This window comes from Anguilla rostrata, chromosome 13, assembly GCF_018555375.3.
Source record: "Anguilla rostrata isolate EN2019 chromosome 13, ASM1855537v3, whole genome shotgun sequence".
Taxonomy (NCBI): Eukaryota; Metazoa; Chordata; class Actinopteri; order Anguilliformes; family Anguillidae; genus Anguilla; species Anguilla rostrata.
In genome coordinates this window covers 30,464,533-30,486,151 of record NC_057945.1, presented here as the reverse complement: position 1 = coordinate 30,486,151, position 21,619 = coordinate 30,464,533, and positions in this window count along the sequence as shown.

Below are 21,619 nucleotides of genomic sequence, written 5' to 3'. Positions count from 1 at the left end.
ATTATGAAATGGCAATTATTTTCTGCTAACACCTGAAATAGCCAGAGATACATTTCACAATGTATTCCATTGCATATAGTTGCCTTAAGGGCAACTATGACCAACATAACCCAATTCACACAAATCCTGAAGTAACAGAAGTAAATTAATAACAATATAAGCTGTAGTCAGAGTCCAGCGCACCTACTGTACAAAAGAGGCAGGCAGACATGCAGCACATTTTAGCTAAACCATCAGAGAGGAGCGCATTAAACTGTTTAAGGCAGATACCTCATTCTAACACTAGGGGGCCAAGACTGGGAATGAGATGGAACACTATCCTAATTGCTATAATGTAAGGCTTCTGAGCCACAAGTGGGCTGAAAAGATATTATTGCTATTATTCTTCTTGTAAGCTAGACCTAAATGTGTTTTCACTGTCCTTTAATTCCTTTCTATGTTGCAACTGCATTTATCCTGCTTATGTTAGGGCTGGATGCACATAGAATAGTGAATCACACAGTGCAGCTTTTATTTTTCTCTTTAAGAACCTTGCATTCACAATGCACACGCACACACACACACACACACTCACACACACTCACGCACACAGATCTGCACCTCTCAGCACATCTCTCATTTCCAGCAGTGACTGCAGTGCATCCCTCCCATTGCTGCCTATTAAAGGCAGCGATTTGCAAACTTTTGTGCTGTCAACAAAGTGAACCAGAGGGAGAGAGAGAGCGACTGGGAGAGAGAGAGCGAGAAGAAGGGAGGGAGAGAGGGGAGTGGGAGAGAAAGGAAGAAAGAAAGAAACAAAATGAAGACAATGAAGATGCATTTAGAACAGCAGCGGGAGCAAAGATTCTCCCTGGGGGGCCTTCCAGCCCAGGAAGGTGTCCGTTTCCCTACTTCTATAAAATTAAAAAAAACTGAACAAAAGAAATGCTGTTATCTTAATTAAACGATGCAGACCTGATCGGCGGGAGTCTCACTCTGTTTGAGTCAGCCGTTTCCACGGAGATCCTGCTGCTTTTTTATGGCCTCTCAGGAGACAGGCATACGCTGCACAGAACTCATCAGATTCACGCGCCTGTCTGATCTGCAGCGCTTCCAGACGCAGAAATAACAGTGGGTTTAGCGGAATTATCATATATGCACTGTTCATATCCCGCCCTCTTCGAACAAATCAATAGTAAGAGTGACAGCGCTCCAGTGACAGGAACCTTAAACAATGGCATGTACTCACCAGGTAGCTGGAGCTCGTAAAATTCCATCCATATTCTGTTGTACCGCCTCCATAACATAAAAAGTGAAACTTGCATGTATTAATCATTCCTACCCTCCTCGTTCTGTTTCTCTGTCTATCTGACAAAGTACGGAGCATCAAATAGCAATTATTTCAGAGAGCAACCAGATCCTGCTATTAGTGGTAACCTTGAACTCAGATGGATGGCAAACACCTTATCTTGTCCATATGTGTCGTTTATTTATAGACCAGGGATAACTATCACCTTAAACATTCTGTATTGAGTACAATAATATACAGTACTCCACAACCCCAAGTATATTGTTGTACTCAATCCAACTGAAGTGTTTCTTCATTAGTTTCAGTAGAATGGTAATAGTGAGCCACATTTGAGACCGCCATGGTGCTGCATGTTTATATTACACATTCCTCTTTTGAGACCTAACAACTGCGAGCTGCAGACAGATCAATATAATAGATTTTTATATATCGTTATACGCAAAACGAGACAATATGTTTTTCTTTTGATAAGCAATATTACAATATTGATAATATGATGAATAGCTTGTCAGTTTACACATCTGTTATAAAACATAGGAGTGTCCACTCAATAAAGATGAAGGCCATTTTATTCAACAAGTCGCGTTGTTCACATTAAACTATTTTTGTGGAACAGGAGGACTGAGAGCATCCATATTGAAATATCAACTCTATATCTCTCTCTGATGGGACTTACTCTCTCTCTGTCCTTCTCAATCTCCTCATTGAATTGAGAGAGGGAGAAAAAGAGAGAGACAGATGTCTTGTTTAAAATATTCCAGATCATTATATTTTCGTAAAAGAGGCAGTGAAGCAACCATTTTATATATTCCACAAGAGGATCAAGTGCCATCTTGCGTAATATTTAAAAGACTGTAAATACACAATCTTATTGTCAAAGGTTACATTTTTTGTAAAGGATTGAATGACAATGTTGCAGCACCAGAGGAAATGACATATTAGTAGGTATAAATGATTATGAACCTTATGCAGTCCCAACCCAAAGCATAGCAATTAAAATCAACCAGTGTTTTGGCAACTGCCGGAAATTTCTAACACTTTAATAGTTTGCTGACAACCTTGTAGCGAAGTATCAGCAACTTCACATGTCAAGGTGTTTAATAATCTATAATTGTCAGACGTTCAATAAAATGTGTTGCCATTTTAATTAGCACTTATAAACCCCCAGGTTACAATAAGACAGTAGATTAGTGTGGCTGGATTTGTGCAGTACATTATAACAGAGTGAATGTTCTTGTTTTAAAAAAGCCATTTATTGCCTATTAGTTGCTATTGAAATTGATTTTCAAGTCAGGTATATGACAGGAACAGCGCAATGAATTATTATTCATAGGCTTCATAAGTAACATTACTTTTGTGTCCCATCATTTTCCTGGAGCTCTGCTTGATTGTTTTATAAGGGGACAGGGAATATTTCCCTAATCTGGCTTAACTGAATTTTTTTTTTCTCCTGAAAAATGTCCCTTGGCAAGTGATTTGTGAAACATGTTTTTACAAATGGCGCAATCAAAATATAAAGATTGATTGATTGTTGTTTGTTTTTTTTCCAAAATAAAATGGACAATAATTTTCTCTTGGATGCAAGTCTTGTATTTGTTTTTAAGCAACAAGAAATGAGCAAATCAATGAAAAGAACTAAGTCGTCAAATAGCTCCAATTTCCATCTTTATCATTTTCGATTCCATGGTTTAGTATACTGAGTTAATGAAATATCAAATAATAAGTCAGCCAGGTTTTTCCTGAACCTGATTTATTGCCATGATTAAAACCTGACCTGGCCTGAACTCGACACTTGCTTTTGGGTCCTCATGGGTTCGAGTTGGTTAACCAGGCTTCAACTGGTATCACCCAAAGAAGTCATTTGTGGTGATGGATGTGGCCGACAGCACAAACAGCTTAAGACACATTGTAAGCACTTAGATTCAATTAAATTCAACCCTATATCAAATATAAAACTGCTAAACTCATTGTCTTTATCGAGGTGCTATACAGTCACCAATCAAATTGATGCTTTTAGAACTGAATCTTGTGGTTGGTACTGTACTCTGGTTTGCAAAACGTACATCCGTTCACGCATTACCCCATTATGTCTGTTTCAAACTGTGCTTGCTTTGAGGTTGTGACTTCACGTCCAGGGTAAGGTCATACCCTGATGTTCTGTACAGCCACGGGAGTGATTTGCCGGTTGGTTACACTTAAGAAGTACAGTGAGTTCTACCGTTTTTTTGTCGTAAAAAATTGATGAAAAGCCTGTCTTTGTAACTGTGCATGTCTATAAATTAATGTCCCCTGTCTAGGACTGTCAATTCCCATTCAGCGTGTCGAAATGATTGGTTCAGAAACAGAATTTCTTGAATTTCTCTTGGGATTAATAAAGTACCTATCTATCTATCTAGCAGGGCAAGTGCTCAGTTCATGCAATGGGTTGGAATACTGGACTCTAGCAGACTTTCTAAAAACCCAAGTTACTTTTGAGTTTTATCCTGTTTATAAGCATTCTCATTTTCAAAGGGGTTGCCTTTGTAAGTGGACATGTCTGGCAGTAGTCATTACTTTTTTTGTGGCAGAGAATGAATGAATTATTTTCAGGAAGCAAAAGGATTTTTCCTGAGTGCAGTTATTTTATTTTCTGCTTCTAGTGCTGGCAAACTCAACAAAGAAGCTCAGAGCTTGTTGTCCTGGACAGACATAATGGCATCCTCTTCTCTCTGTCAGTGGCCAGGGCAACAGTGTGGCAACATGGTTAACAAAACAGAATTTACATAATCAGTAAGCATTCATTACTGCTTTGTTTTCAAATGACCTGTCGTCTATTACTACAGGTGGAGGAACAAAGTCTGTCATGCTGCAGATGGATCACTTTCGCAATGCGAAGTCAAATGTAGGGCATACCAGCGAGCAACCGTCAACTTGCAGCACGGCAGCTCTTTTGCACTAGAAAGCTTAGCACTCATTAGCTCAGGTGGAGAGGGGACAATTCGGCAAATTAAAGGGGTGGGGAGGGGGGTCCATTAGGTGGGCAGTGGCAGTGAACCCCTTGCTCGTTTTGATGAATGCCATGAGCTCTGAACTGTCCACAGTTAGCACTGTCACTGCACTGAAGCAGTAGGGCGCAAATGGCCTACAGGGATGACCCCATATTGGCCCACCAACACCATTTCCAGTAATAAGGCGACATAGCTCAGAAGATAAGAGCGGCTGTCTGGCAGTTGGAGGGTTCGATCCCCTGCCCTGGGAGTGTCAGAGTGTCCCTGAGCAAGACCCCTAACCCCTAATTGCTCTCAACGAGCTGACTGATACCTTCCATGGCAGAATGTATGGGTGAATGAGAGGCATCAATTGTAAAGCGCTTTGGATAAAAGCGCTATATAAATGCAGTCCATTTACCATATGTTATTTTTTCCTAGGTCTTCCATGCGCATACTAGCCAAGCCCACACTTGCTGAGATTCAAGCGTCTGGAATATGTGCAAACAATCAATCAAACTTTATTTATATAGCACTTTTCATACAACTAAATGCAATACAGAGTGCTTTCCATAGTACAACATGCGATTAACACAAAAGTCAAAACAGGAGTGAGATGGTACATGGTGGTATGGCTGCTGGCTACAAGTGTAAACTGAAATGTGGGCTTCACTGGTGGGGAAAAGAGGTGCTCATGGCTACCTGTATTCCTTTTCATAATTGGTTTTAAATAGAAAATAAATAAATTTCGGAGTGCATTGTGATGTAAGTACTAAACCATTTTTTTTTTGCTGTTTTTATGTGAATATATGGAAAGGCAAATTTCCGTTTTTTTTTCAAAAGGCTAAAATGCACAATTACACATACTCCCTCCACACCCAAAACCCTCCTTGACAAAATCTTACCAACAGCAATTTCCCAACATGGTTAGGATATTGTTACAGTTAAACAGCCTTCTATTCCAGCTAAAAGAACATCTTGTGCATCATGTAGCCATCAAGCCAATCACAAATGCATGTGTCTGTGATGTTGTCAACAGTTTTTTTAAATTATTTTAATTTTTTTTTTTTACTTTTACTCATCTGTCTTCAGGGCTTCCATACTGTGGTACAATAGTTGTAACTCCCCACGCCAGACTAGTCGGGAAGTCTCAGGTTGCTATGGTGAAATTTAAAGATATACTGTACCTGTACACTTATTTTTCCTGCTAAAATGTACACCTCACAAGCTGCCAGCCTGAAAAGACAGACTTTTGAACTTAAGAGTGAAAAAAGGCTCTGCTTGAATCCTTTTTTTTAAACATTTTTTTTCTGGTTCTGGCGCAAGATATTCTCTGAGATTCTTTGTTACTTCAAGCAGTTAATGGGTTTCTGAACTAAGGACGATGTGCAGGGAGATTAATGATTGAGCGAGTTGATGTAGGGCGGTAGAACCATCCGTACTTCTGCAGGCAGAATCGAAAGCTGGTGATTAAAGCTTCACTGCCACGGAAGTGTTTTAATGAGGAATGAGATAACAGCTGATTTTTTTTTTTTTTTTTTTAAATCCATGGCATCATTAGTGATGCAAGGCTCCATTTCAGAAATCATATCGTCTGTTTGAGTGCTGAAATGTTCCTTTAATTGTCTTTTAATCATCCTTAATCCCTTTGGAGTTAAAACTCCAACATTTGGCTTGGGTCACTGTTTTATGTCTTCTGGCAAATAATTACAAAAAGCTCTTCCATTGTAACAAGGCAAAGTTTGTTCTGCATGTACTGAGTGGCATTTATGTTTTTATATGCAGGTGTATGGGTGCACTTATCCAGAGCGAATTACAAAACTTAACATTTTTTTTATTTTTTATTTTTACATCACATCCATTTATACAGCTGGATATATACTGAAGCAATGCAGGTTAAGTGCCTTGCTCAGGGGTACAATGGCAGTGCCCCACCCAGGAATAGAACCTGTGACCTTTAAGGTAACTAGACCAGCTCTTTACCCATTATACTACGCTGCTGCCCTTTTACACCAGCAGAACCCAACGTTCAAAAAATATATATTCATAATAAATTATGATGGATAATTATTGATTATCTGTCTAGCAGGCAGGAAGGCCATGGATTCATGCCCAAATAGCTTGTCTTTGAGCAAGAAAATAAGGAAGAAAATTCATGCTCTTCAGTGAAGCTAGTCATCAGCAGTACTGTAGGTGATGCATAATGTTCATTTAGCCTAAGTCTTGACTGTGATCCAGACATTTTTCTTGTTTGCTGCAGAGAACCCAGGATAGGGTCAACTTCTTCTCTATTGCTACTTTTTAAATCATGTCAGCATTGTTATTGAGTCAATCGTAACAGTGTTTTCAACAAGGGTTCCATTCTAATGCCCTATTTGCACCAATCAAAAAAACACATGGCACTAGGCCACCCTGATATGATGGCATGACAATTTGATGCCCCTAGACACAGAAATTGTGATTGCAAGGTAAGACTGAACTGCAACACAAACTGTTTGGCTGCTGAATTTTGATCTGATAGGCCCACAAGCTTGATTCCTTTGTCCATTGGGAGTGAGTGTGTGGAGCTAGGCTGTCCAAAGTACAGGTGAGTAGAGACAGCCTCTCTCCGAATACTCTCTCTGATATTACTAAAATGAGCGAGAGAGAGAATTGGTATTATAAAATAACATGTAGGTAAACAATTCTGAAACACCATTGTGTGAGTTTGTGTTGTGAACAAGCGTTGTTGTCTCTGGCATCTCAAAGAGAGTTTACAAGCAGGTTATTAGGCCACTGATGTCATTAGCTACTGTAGCTGCCTAGAAACGCAGAGAGGGTGCATAAATAACCAATGCATAAACCTCTGGTTTAACTTGGGAAATATTCCACACTTAGAAAAAGTGCTCCTGGCTCATGCAGTTCTGCTGGTTTGCTTGATTCTTTCAACATTCTATAGCTTTTTTTGGCAGAGTGAAGCTGGGTAGTGGACTTCTGTGTTATGAAAAGTGTGTTTTACTTGCTTTAACTGAATTGTTAATATGCCAATAGACATGCATGCACTATGTACAGATTTTTTACATGCTAAATGAATAATATGATAAAACTATGAAGCTGTGAACAGACAATGGCTTGTCCTAAGCCTCATTCTAAAAAGCCTGTGTGAGTGATTAAGATCCATTGCTGCTAATTTCAGTTGCACAAGCATTACAGAGGAGATTTGTGGTAATGTACCCATAATTCACTGGTACTTTGCAAGCTGGAGTTAAGTCCAAAAAAATAAAAAATAAAATAAAAACTGGGCCTTGAGTGCAAAAAAAAAAGAGTTCCACAAGAATAGAGGCTGGTACTGCGGCTGATCTCCCACACAGACTATTTCCTGTAGAGAATGATAATAATAATAATTTGTGTATTACATTGATGTGCTATAGCATATTTCATACATAATGGAATTAAAATAAACAAATAAAAATTTTATTAAATGTGCATCCACAATTAGAATAAGATGGGTGAATCAATAAAAAATATCAGGAAAATTGAATTGGAAAACAAAAGAAACCTTCCTTGATCAGTATGCTTTTCTTAAAAAAAGATATGTACAAGACCTGAAATGTCTAGACACCTCACAGGAATACTAAGCATTTTAAATGTTCTTTCAGCAGTGCAACACTCCACCGACAGCTGATCATAAACATTTTTGAATTTGTCTTGAAGTTGTGCATCACATCATGGATTGAATATTGAACCATTACCAATTTTGATGCTTTCTGGTTGTGGTCACTAATCGCATTCTGTAGAAACATGAGAGCGGGCAGGAATGAAGATGCTACGCAGACCAGGGATGATTGGTGGTCATGTGAGAGGTGTTGCATCTCCGTTGTTATTTTGATGAAAATCTCCTCTCTCCTGGCTTCCCACTGTCTTTCTAAGAGAACATTTAACTCTGGAAAGCAGTACGGAACAGATGGCGAAGCCTTATGTCAGTCCAGCAGAGTGAACAGCTAATGATGTGATCTCGCCATAATCACCTGCGAGTAGGTCAAAACGATCTTTTCATGAACACCTGACAATGGGCCAGATTCCTGCAGTCTCTGACTGATCTACTGGACAACAGCACTGTATTAATCTGAGGTGGTCCAGGGGAGAAATGTCACCTTTTCTAGCTCCTCCAAAGTCACGCTGAGCTTCAGAGTGTCACAAATATTTGCACATTATTCACAACACCCCTGGATATTACTTAAAACTATTATTGTTATGATAATGATAATGGTCATTCTTCTTCTTCTTCTTCTTCTGATTATTATTAATAATATTTGTTTTATTAACCCCTTAGTGCCAATGCCAATTATCTTTTCATCAGTATAGGGGTCTAAGATATCTAGGGGTTCAAAAACCTATATTTGTCTATTATAAAGCATATAAAGTATGATGGTTTACAATGAAACATTACTATCACATTGAAAAATAATGCAAAACATTGGATTTCTCAAAGGTACAGTGGCAGTGCCCTGCCTAAATGTGACTGCATTCCTGACACTATACAAACAATATACTGCTGCATACTACTCTCACAAGTACAACATCTCACTGCAAAAGTCTAAAACTGTAACAGTAAAAATGCTAATTCAGAAATGCACTCCAATAGTTTTGAAGTTGGATTTGTCCTTAGGTTGTACATACCATTGAACAAAAAGATATTCTGTTGTTGAATGTTCATTTTCTCTACTTGATCTGAACATTATGGAGGAATAACTAAATGCTTTTCCCCCAGGCAGTCTAGATTCATGTTTGGAAGTAAGATTTTGACATTGAAAGTGCACTCAGCGGCAATCTTAATGACCAGCTTTGCCCTCTGTGGATTTAATATAGAAATCATAATGATAAGGCACAGTCTGACCTTATTTGTTCTTCTGATGAATCGTCTGGCCAGAGAAACAACCACAGCTATCATTTTGCACAAAATGTGTACTTTGGAAACCACAAAGGATTTTTTGTGATGTTCAGGGACGCAAGATGCACAACAACACTGAGTGATGAAAACATCTATTTGTGCCCTCAAAGCTCTAATAGCACAGTTTAATTTCAGACCTTTGAAGGCAACATTCCCCCCAATTAAATTCAATTCTAGTTTTTTATTGACACAAAATTTATTAAATTAATATGTACAAAGCACACTATGACTGCCCACAAACAATAACAAAATATCATAAATTTGAACCATTGAGCATATGTGCAGGATAAACACTGTAATTATAAAGATATCTGCAATAGTACTATAATCAACAAAAATACCACTATTTATTTATTTATTTATTTATTTGAACTATTTGTTTCTGGGCTATGTGGTGAGCAAACTGGAGTCCAGAATTTAGTTGTACTCTTTTAGATTTAAACCTTCTGTCCTCCACATGAAAAGCGAAATATCAAGGAAATGTCATTTTAATGTCATTTTCAGCATATTTCAGGGATGATATATTATGTTCGTCACATAGCTGGACTAACATGGGTGGAACAGTTGTCTGTGTGGTAGTCCATCGGGCTGCCGGGTATTCAAACCTAGTAGCCCTACATGATTTCTGGGAATTGTGGTAATCCAGACACTCCTACATACAGTAGGTGTACACATACTGTTGAATGCATTGAAGTATTGGGACAGTGACACAGTTTTTGTTGTCTTGGCTCTTTACTCCAGCAACACTGGATTCAAAGTAAAACTACTTCAAATTAGTCTACTGTTTATCCATTAAAAGCTTAGCTCAACTGTATTCATACTACCAATGTTAGTGAGTGAAGGGAAGTGAAAGCTCTGTCCAGCATCCAGGACTGGCCCATGGCATAAATGGTCTATGCAGTTGTTTAGGGCTACAAATGCTAGGGGGGGCCACACGACCACGAGGGGGGGGCACACGATCCAATATTTATCTAAGGTAAATAACTTTATTTTCACAATTACGTTATTCATCCCCTATCGCGGAACTAGCAGTATTTCATAACAATGTAATGTAAGTTGGATTTTACCAAGCGAACCCCTCCCCGCTCGACAGAATGCAACACAACCACCCCCCCACCCCCGCTTAGAGCCACCAAAATCCTACGGCCGGCCCCGCCAGCATCTTACGTCTTAGTTGTTGCATGAACACTGAGAATTCAGCATCACTTATGTATATGCCATCGTGCTCATATGCCAGGTTCAGAGAATCTCTGTCTCCCACAGTGTCTGAACCAGGAGAGCAGGCTGTGATGGCATGCATGAGGCCATATGGGTTATCAGGAAAATGGCTGTTCAGATCCATGATTTGTCGATATAACACCTCATTCCACCGGTGCCTCAAGTCTTCAGTGGTTTTAATGCTGACAGTTTTCCCAAACGAGCTCGTGGCAACAGATGCACCCAATTTTGAGGGCAGTTTCCCTTCTTGGGAGGCAGTGACATCCCACCTGTTGACATCATGTTTTTCCATTCAGTCTTATCTTGAGCACTTCTTCAAATTCATGCGGTGTATTGAACCTAAACTGCTTTAAATTTGATTTGAGGCCCTCAATCATGTGAATGCAGTCTGTGACAGATAAGACAGGGAGGGGACTGCATTTCCTTTTGTTGCAAAATCACTCATCTCAAAAAACTTTCCAAATGTCACTTAAAAAATGCGTTACAATGTCACTAGTAACTGTGAGATTGCAAGATGGATTCCCAAGTGGGGCCCTGCCATTGCACCCCAGAGCAAGGTACTTTACTGAATTGCTTCAGTAAATATCTAGCTGTGTAAATGGATGCTCTGTTAAAATATAATCTAAGTCACAAGAAGAGTGGCTGCTTACTTCATGAATGGAATATAATAATATCCTTAAATTTGAAAGGTCCGCTGGCTAGAACAAGCCTGGACAGTTAGGAGGGGTTTCACTGTTCTTATGTGCTTATTTTTATTGTTGCTAAGTAATTAGACATATAAGATTAAATAATATGTTACAATATCAATAGCCTATTGTTAACAAACTATACCAAAACTGGTTACCATTTTGTGTTTCTAAGTTAATAGATTGGGCTACGTTGGTGGTGCTGTTTTTTTTTATTTATTTTTTTTACATTTGACAAACATCCAAACATATAACATGGTCTTTCCCATTCTTTGTCATCTTGAAAAATATAGTGCAATATAGAATAAATGTACCCTTTGATCATGATTGGTTTACATGCTGCGTTAACAAATAACATCAGTAATTTTATTTTTTTTCAGAATCATCAGCATATCTTGTGAAAATACCCAAACCCAAAATGTTTCTGTCCAACCCTCAGTGCTTTTTCTTACCCAATTTAGCCATCAACTAGGAAAGACAGTCATTTCAGTTGTACGCAGACGTCATTATATACAGCTCAGAAAGACCTATTTTCATTTTCAGAAAATGTAACCCATTATCACAAAAAACATGACCAGTGCAGTGTTTAGCAAATTTACTACAAAACGGAGCAAATTATTCATTTTGATGGGGACTACCTTCAGTATTTCTGTGCTGTGGCAAACTACTTTCCACAAATATTGAAAAAGAAATCGTTGTCACTTAAAAGCTGTTTCAGGAAAAAGTACAAATGCCAGGTTCTTCATAATGGTGAATCATGCTGACCAAAGCAAAGTCTTTTTGACTTGGTTTAATTCTTTTTTGGACAATAATGGAGTTGTTTGACTTCTGGTATATCAGAGTTGACTACATGGACAACAATTGTTTGTTGGACAGAAGCATCGGTTTTGAACTTTTCATAGGATATTTTGACGATACTGGAAAAAAATGTAAATTACCAGTGTTATTCTTTATATCAGGGCCGTCTTCTTGTGCATACGTGCAACCAACAATTGACAACTGATCCTACAAGGCAGCAGCATTTTTTAATACTTGTAAGTGTCTGGCCTTGGAAGATCTCCAAAGGCCACATGGTGGCCTGTTTGTGCGAACAGACGGTTCCTCTGAAGTTTGTTAAAATCCTTCTTGACGAGTTATTTAAGATTTTTCATAACCAAAGGTATTTCATGTCTTGATGCAGGCTCAGTCTTTGTGTTAAATCCATGCCTCTCCTTCCAATGCGCTCCATCCCCTCATTCCCTAGCCAGTACAACTGAGTTCACGCGTTTTGTTTGTTGAATGCAAATGTTTGCTTTCATCTGAGATGTGATTAAATCAGTCCTAATCCAGTATTTATGTTCTATCTGAATTATTAACCCTGCACTTTTGTGCATTATTGCATTTTTCTAGTTATCTGCAAATTTGTAGAGCTGCCATTATTAAGTTGTTTTTTTCCCCCACAGGAGATGCGCAATGTATTATTCATTTATCAACTCATATTAAAAAGCAGTACACAGTGTACTATACGCATGCAGAGTGGCATATTTACATTTCAGTTAAAGCAAGAAAAACGCACTTTTCATTTCTGAACACAGCAGTCCACTACCCAGCTTCAACCTGTCGATAATGCTAGGGAATGTTGAAAGAAGCAAGCAAACCCATGGAACTGAATGTGCCGGGAGCACTTTTGTGTGGAATATTTCCCACATTAAACCAGAGGTTTGTGCATTGGTTATTTATGCACCCTCTCTGTGTATCTAGGCAGCTACAGCAACTAATGACATCAGTGGCCTAATAACCTGCTTGTAAACTCTCTTTTAGATGCCAGAGACAACAACGCCTCCTCATAGCACAAACACAGTTAATGTTTCAGCATTATTCACCTTCATGTTATTTTATAATACCCATTCTCTGATTCTTTCTTTCTTTCTCTTTCTCTCTCCCCCTCTCTCTAACACACACACACACACACACACACGCAGACTGCATCAGAACTGGAGTGGTAAAGGGTGTTCTAAGGATAAGTAACTCTCGTTTTGGTAGATTACCCTCCCAGTGAGGCATCAGCCTGCCTGCTCCCTGCGGAATGTTCCAGGTGCAGGGCGGTGCTAACAAGCCCGCCCACAGGATGCTGCTTCTAGGCGCCATTAAATACACCTGCCCCTCACTGCTCAATTCAAATACTCTGAGGACTAACGCCTATTCAAATTCACAGGTCCTTCTTTGATACCATCCTTTTGTTGCTGAAAGGTGTCTTCCCACACACCCAGACGCGAAGAGCTGGAGCTTGTCTGTGGCATTCTGTTTCTCGTTCCTATTCAAATTGACCACATTAACATTAAAACGTCACTGGATAACGATATGTTTTACAACAGACAGAAGCATTATCTGGATGCATGCATGCGCGTGTATGCGTACGCGTGTGCTTCACAAGTACTGGTGAGATGACATCCTGGACCCCTGCTGTCCCTCAGGTACCGGTGGTCATAAAAGCCATATGCACCATGGTACGGTACAATAAAATATTTCTGATGTCAGCACCAGTAGATCTTTGAAATCAAATGTGATTTTGTACCAGTAGGAGTACAAATTGCCTTTCCTCTCTCTTTACGAAGACTTTTTTCCATGTCTCCGAAGACAGATGGGATCCAGGCAGCCCCATTTGTGAGTAGTTACAGCAGTGCTGTTCTTGTTTAATTAAACAAGGCATAAGTAACTGCACTTCAGCAGAGAATAACTGGGAATGGATGTTTGTGAAAGAGGCCAAGTTCTTTGCTCCTCAGAACTCCCCAGTTTCTGTATCCACAGCAGGCCCCATAATGTACTGTCCACGTACAAACATACACATACATAAATACATAAACGCACATGTATAACTACATGCATAATTCATTCCATTCATATAACGATGTGTGAGAATGCATTTGTGCAAGGCTAAACAGTGACAGCTTGTGTGGGACCTTACCAAGTCCACAGATGGAAAAAAGCCACTGTTTTACTTAAACGCCGGTTAAAGGCTCAGTCTTTTGCTTGCCTGTTTAGTGGCAAGAGAGGCCCTGACTTCAGCAGCCCTCATCTACACATGTCCGAGATCTCAGGCCATTACCAGCTGGGAGCATGCTGTGCAAGCACTGCTAGGGTCCAGGCTTGCCGCTTTGTGTTCAGTCCTCCAACTGTTCTGCAAAACTGCTAAGCCTGCAAATGCTTCCCCCAAACCTAATGTAATTTCCTCTGAGGAAACAGTTGGGCCCGTGTTCTTCGAGCGTACGTAATTTGCCGACCCAGAAACAAAAACTATTTGCATGCCTAGCTGCAGCAATGCCCTGAACAGTTTCCCTGGTGTTGCTTTTTTTCATTTTTTTTTTTTTCAAACCAGGTTTTGTTTTCCTTATAAGGAGTTTGAAGATTTGCCATCATTTTATTTTCTGCCTTTTAAAGAAACATCATCTTACAACAAGTGATGTCATTTATATGGAGTGAAAATTATGTGAGGGGAATGGAAGGCTCCTTTGCACAGTGATGGTTCTTTGAGATACCTGCTCATTTGTGTCATTTAAATGAATTAATAATAAGGACAGATTTCCCACTTAGTTGTTCAGTTGGGCCTAGAACAATTACTTGAACTAATTCATTTTAACTAAGAAAGGTGTTCAAGTGTTGTTAGAGGGGAAAATATCTATTTATTTATTCATTCATCCATTTGGAAAATGCTCTTATCGTTTCAACGCAGATATAATGCATTCCACAAGAGCTACAAGAGCATGAGTGCAGAATAACAAATGAAACGTCAGCGATTAGTCAGCGATGAATCATCTGGCTTTAAAAAGCCATCACAACCAGTTATGCAGCAAATACGAGTATACAAGTATATTCACCTCCCTTAAAATCATCATCAGAAAACCTTTCCTCATCTCGGACTCTAGAAGGTGCCAAAATTGACAAATGCAAGAACCTGTGCTTTTCAGACACCGGCTACCTTGGGTGGATCCCCTACTGTTAAAAAAAGCGACTTAGTCAGTCAGCCAATTTGAGTGATGGATGCTGTTTTTTCTTAGGCTGCTTAGTCACAGTGAAAAATACATTGACTACACTGCATATCTTTATTTCATCTTTGTCTTTTTATAAGCAGAAAAAACCTCCAAATAGCAATTTTCTTTCAGAATTGGATTGTAGCAGATTAACCACCGAGAAGTCAAACAAAGGTCACCGTTCAATTGACTTCTCATTCAACCTGAATTTATTGAGAGTTCAACTAGAATGGAAACCAGCGTGTGGTGTTGTGTACAGGAGCAGGGTTGGGAAATGCTGTATTTGTGCTGTGTACACAATCCGTCTGTATCTATATTACATGTGACACGGTGGAAAACTGTGGTTAATTAAGAGAGCAGTAGGGATGTAGACTCAAATGTTATTATTCAAAGTGACTGTCATGTTCATCCATCATCAACTGCATACAGAAGCAGCAGTTATAATATATGGTCAGAGTTTCAGAGATGGCTATTGTGCTTCCTGGTTTTCTTTAGTTCTAAAAAGCATATAACACGTTTTATTCACACAGTGTCAGTTATGCAGTGTTCGGCTAATTTGTGTCCATTTTGTACGGTTATTATGTTCACACATTTCTTGAAACAATGTCTCAGGTTCTCAAAATATAAGAAGCCTTGGAAAATCAAAATCAAATATATGATCTATGATGCATAATATTTTATGAATAGCTATAACTGCCACCGGGCCATTGGATGGCATCAGTATTGCAAGATTGCAGATGCATGCCAGAGGACATATCCAACACCGGTATGCATCTGCACAGGTTCCTTCGCTGCATGAAGAAGAGTCATGCACTGGTGGGATTGAGACATATGCCTGTGAAAATGGCTTGAAGGGAAAATTCTTTTATCAGACTGAGAAAGGGTGAATATGATAGCAGAAAATCAACTGAAAATGGAATTATTATCATTAGCTATCAAACTAGATTATTCAGAAGTTAAGCAATTTGGGCACAGGTGAGGTGTGACAGAAGTCAGTTTTTGATTGTAGCTGCATTGTTGGAGGTGTGTGTGATGTGTTTTGACAAAGTCTGAACTGGAGTTACCATTTCAGTGAACGCAATAAAAATATGCTGTTGTAAGTTTTGCAGAACGAAATGCAGTTGCTACATAAGCTTCAGATTTTTATAATTGTGTCCACAGTAAATGCTCCACTATGGAAACAATTTTCATTCTTTCTGCACTGAGAAGCTGGGGAAGAAGCAAATCTATGTGGGGCCCAGCACCTTTATAATCTCAGAGATTGTGTAGCATTCAAACATAGCTAGAAGGGTCTATGGGCAAATATTTATCTACATCAAATGACAGAGTGGTCTACTTTTGCCCATGGGTGAAATTGTCTTCTCAATATTTGATTTTACTCTACTCTCAGAAATGAGAGGCTATTTCTTTTCGTCGAGAGAGTATTTTTTTTTTCCTGGAGGAGTTAGCCATGTGTGTTTTTCCATTTCTGAGAGGTTGTGAAGCTTGCAAAAAGATTAGTTTTCAGAACAGTTGGTGGTCAAAGGGGAACACAAAGTTTTTTTGTGCTGTGTCACACATTGTGCCATATTCCTACCGTGTCCACCATTTTAAATTCACTGGCTGTTATTTATTTATGTCTGGGTTACATGAAATGTAACATTGTTCACTGAAGTTAGCCCAACAAATGAGGTTAAGAATGCTATGACGATAATCGGAATTCATAGTAATTTTTGGTTATCATTTTCAAATAAAATAAAATGCTAGTTAATGCAAAGGGATTCCAAATAGCTTCCAATAAGTCAGTTTTAGGGAATAATTTTATTCACCCTTTTGAAAACAGTGCTGTCTCAGTTTGATCACATGAACCGTCGACTGCTCACAATTCATTCACAAAGACTGTACGTGGTGCTCATTGACATAGTAATATTCCCAGAGTTCTCTGGGGTCAGGAGCAGAGCTCGTCCTGCCATTAAAGGTACTGCAGTCATCAATCTCAGGGGACTACCACTGTGATGTCATGAAAAGAACAAGGTGACAACCCATCCACACCCCTTCCTTCCTGTGTGTGTCTGTGTGTTTGTGTGTGCATGCGTGTGCACCTTTGTGCATGTGTGCGCGTGTGTGTGTATTTGTGTGTATGTGTGTGCATGCGTGTCTTGTTGGGAGGGAGGGATTCTTTACCCACCCCTCCTACCACACAGCACATGTCTACATTGTACGTAGCACTTCTGGAAGTTACATTGCTTAGCTTCATCGGCAGTCTCTTCCATTCTTTCAGCTTGTTCTATTGTTCTTTTCGCATTTTAGTCTATTCTCATATTTATGTTGGGTCTAATTCATTATTTTTGTTTGTTCTAATCTCTTCTGTTTGTTCTGGTCTAATTTCACTTTAATCCATCCTAGTGCATTTGTTGTGTCTGCTCCGATGTTTTGGCTGCATTCTGTTCTGTTGTCTTGTTACTGTAGTTATACTCTATTGATTCTACCTTCATTCTGCTGTTGCTGTTTGGTCTTTCCTGTTGGTACAATTAGACCTGCTACTTATTTTACTCTATAACATTTGATTGCTTCCATTGATTCTATTCTTTTGACTCTATTGTGCCAGCATTGGTTGTAATCTAATCCTAATAATACTATCCCTATCATATCATTCCTGTAGCATTGTTATTTTTGCTATTGTTAGACCTCAGTTCTACAGTTGCCAGTTGTACCTGTCTCTCCACTACAGCCGCATATTTGAAAGTGTGTCTTTTTTTACTGTGTTTGTTTTTGTTTTTTTCTGATGGTGTTGTGAGAGGCAGACAAGTGTGATTTCCTGACAGAAGAGAAGGGAATGTCAGAACAGATATACCATGGGCAAGGGCTTATTACACAGCAGTACTGGAGCTGCATGGAACCAGCAGGAGAAATGACATCACCTACCATGACATTAACACCTCCTCATCCACAGGTCGTGAACACTGACCAAAAAATCTGACCAAATTTAACTCCAGACTGTTTTCTAGTTTTCTGTGGAATTGAAACTGATGAAGCACTTTTAAATATTTCCTTGAGAGGCATCCTATGTTCTGTGTTTACTATGTCCCTCTCCATCTTCAACCCCGACCACTCACCCCTGCCCAAGTACCTGACCAAGTCAGAGACGTGTGAATTAATTAGAAACTATCAGTAAATTTCTTCCATCAATTACTTGGACCGGACATTATATTGTCTGGTTGTGAGTTTGGACCACGAGCCAGACATGTAATAATAGTAAAAAATAATTTGAAAACCAGACATTTAGGTCAAAAACTAGACATCTGGCCACCCAAGCTGGATAGCTTGAGGTAACATTACTTACAGGTCCAACAGAAAACAGGCTAACTCCGTGTTGCTATTCATCCCCTTGACAAACTTCAGCTGATGCCACCGAGGAAAAGCAATTCCAAGGTTAACTCTAGTTCCTGAATGAGCCCTGTCAGCTTGTCTTTTTCCTTCTCTTGATCTGGGCCATTACAGTGGCTAGGTAGCTAGCAACAAACACTCCATTGAAATCTGATTCCAAATCACAAGCTCTGTAGCCACACCCACCTCTCCTCACACAGAAAAGAGTGCCACATACAGAAATGTCCCAAACACATTTTAGAATAACAAATATAGGTAAAGGTGCACAAATTTGGTGAAAGTGCGTAAAGACAGAGATTGACAGTGCATCATAGATATGCCTTAGTATGGTTATTTTATTATATTTTCAATGTAAAAATCCTGCATAGTATGCCTTTAAGTCTCCAGGACTTAAAGGCAGACTGTGCAGTTCTCAGTAATGTATCTCTCTGTCTGAAGACATTAAAAAAATAATTTATACCATATCAAAATGCAATTATTCATTTTGGGAAAAAACCATTTCTTTCAGGAACTGATGCGTAAAAATGAAAAACAATGTTATATGTTTCCAATTTCATAATATCTTATAACTAGAATCAGTGGAATGTAAAAGCATTTACAAAGATGTGCAGAAATGTAAAAAAATAAATTAGTGAAAACAAGTGTTTGAAAAACAGTGTTGGAATGCAAAGTTTTGTGAGATGTAAAGGAGTAACATCTTCATTGCGCCACGTCATGACTTTAATTTAAGGGTTTTAAGAATAGCATTCCTATGGGGGATTGGGGGATTTATTTGCACTTTAACAGGGTGGCTGATCAGTAAAACTTTTTGGGAATGCAATTCAGACTGCTGCCTAAATGGAGAAAAACTGAGATCTCAGGTCATGTTTTGGTCAAGTGCTCCTTTAGAAATGTATAAAGTTATATTGCTTCCTTTTTATCCTAATATGTAAGAAATTGTTTGGTATCGTACCTCATGCATGTGACATCTCTCAGATATGTGTATATGTGTGTGTGTGTGTGTATGTATGTGTGTGTGTGTGTGCGCGCATGTGCACATATCTTTAGCTTCAGCTCTAGAGAAGACTGTGAGCCCTCCAACAGTGGCTTATCTGAAGTCTGACCCCTGGACTGGGTGGGATACTGGTCACCTGGGCAGCAGAAAAAGCCCATGCTGTCTGTCCTGGGATCTGCTCCAAACCCTTTTCATATCTTTTCTTCTCAACTGGCACGAGGATGGCAAACAGTACAGTATGCTGCCTCATTACAGGGAGCAGGACAGCTGCTAATGAAACCTACCACCTGTTTTGTTTGCAAAGGAGCAGATCTCGTCCACCATAACGTACCACCATACCTAATAACTTAAATTAGGCATTTAAAGTATCAACGACCAAATATCTCCTCCCCATCACCAATCAGTGCAAACATATTGCGCAATCACGCTTCTTGTGTGTTCCATTACCCACATGTCCTCCTCCCCACTTTTGTCTATCTACTTATTCAGTTTCCTCAGGTTGGGGATTGATCATCTGTAAAGCTAAACAGGAAATCTGCTAAACTCTCTTCATCATCTTCAGAAATGCAACAATCATCATTATCCTTATGGATGAGTGACCGTTGTAACACTATTTCTCTACAGTACATGCTTTTTAAATCTACTGTGCCTTGAGTTTCATAACATATAAAATAAGCAATGATTGTGATACCAGAGAGAAGAGAAAGGCATTCAGTCTGTGATGTGATGCATTGTGTTTTTGTTCTGCTGGATTTGAGCAAGTGCTAATGTTTTTTTCTTCTTCTTCTTTTATTCACACAGCACCCCAACCATCTTTCTATGCACTAAAATATTTTCCTTGAAATAAAACATATACTGGCACTTGTATAAACGCATCACTCAAAGTTATGGGACAGACTGCTTTAGGGGTTTGATTGAATGCTCGCTTTCTCAGATTCATTATTGTTTCTCTCCCTTAGCTAGCTGTATGGCTAAAAGGTCTGCTTGCTGTTCAGTACAATATAAATGAATATTCATACAGGTGTATGTATATATATGTATAATCAAGGATAGATTAACATTACATTGCATTGCATTACATTACAATCCAATCACTTACTGTAGCAGATCTTCTTATCCAGAGACACTTCAGTGCTGGTCTCAGGAATACAAAAGTGCGATTTTACCAAGAAGGCACAGAAGCCCCATTTATAATCAATTGGATGCATTCACGAAACATGCGTACGATCACATTTGATCGTAAACTGTGTATAAGAATGTTTCCACGAACATTTCGACATTCATCATTTTTTCTTATCTGTATTTATTCATGGCTGTTTCCTTATGCTAATCACATGAACAGGATTTTGCATAAAATTTGCAAACAGTTATCATTCATCAATCATACACCTAGGATATGCACAAAAACAAAGGTCCGCAAATATGTCATGAATCCCATATTGGCTTTTAATAGGAACATTTTTACGACCAAAAGTAAGAATAATTTAAGAAAGGTTTTGTGAATGAGGCCCAATAAGTGCAAAGGTAGCCAAACAAACCAACAATTAGTATTATAAACAAATGGAAATGCCACTACACAGCTAGCCTAAAGCAAACAAGGCTAATTTCTTTCACAGCTAAAAGCTAATGAATGAAATATGCTTTTATGAAATATAAAACTGCTAAAAAAATATGTTTTTCTGAGGGGAAAATATTTTTTTATCATGCTGCTGAAGCTCCTTTGGGACTCCTTTAAGTACCCGTGTTTGATAAGCCCTTCCCTAAAGCACTGACCTGCCACTCTCAGTCCCATTTCTGTATTGCAGGAATGACTAACACTGCACCTTGCCTTGACTAATGCAGAGATAACACATGGAAAGCCTCTGCCTCATATTTGGCCCAGTGTAAATTATATTACACAACTGAAGAAGGCCATTAAGGAGAAGCAACTGGTTTATTTGCACATACAGTGTCTGTGAGTTGAATCTAAGCAACAGTACTCATAACTCTACCCCATTTAAAAGAGAACAGGGGCCCGTTCGGACGGATTGGTTTCATAATTTAACGCAGCCTTAAACCAATCTATTTCAAGTACCCAGATGGTATTTTTTATTAGGCAACTGCTAGATGCTTGTATGGAATAATTTACTCATAGTTCAATTCCAGCGAAGCACTCCACCGCTGA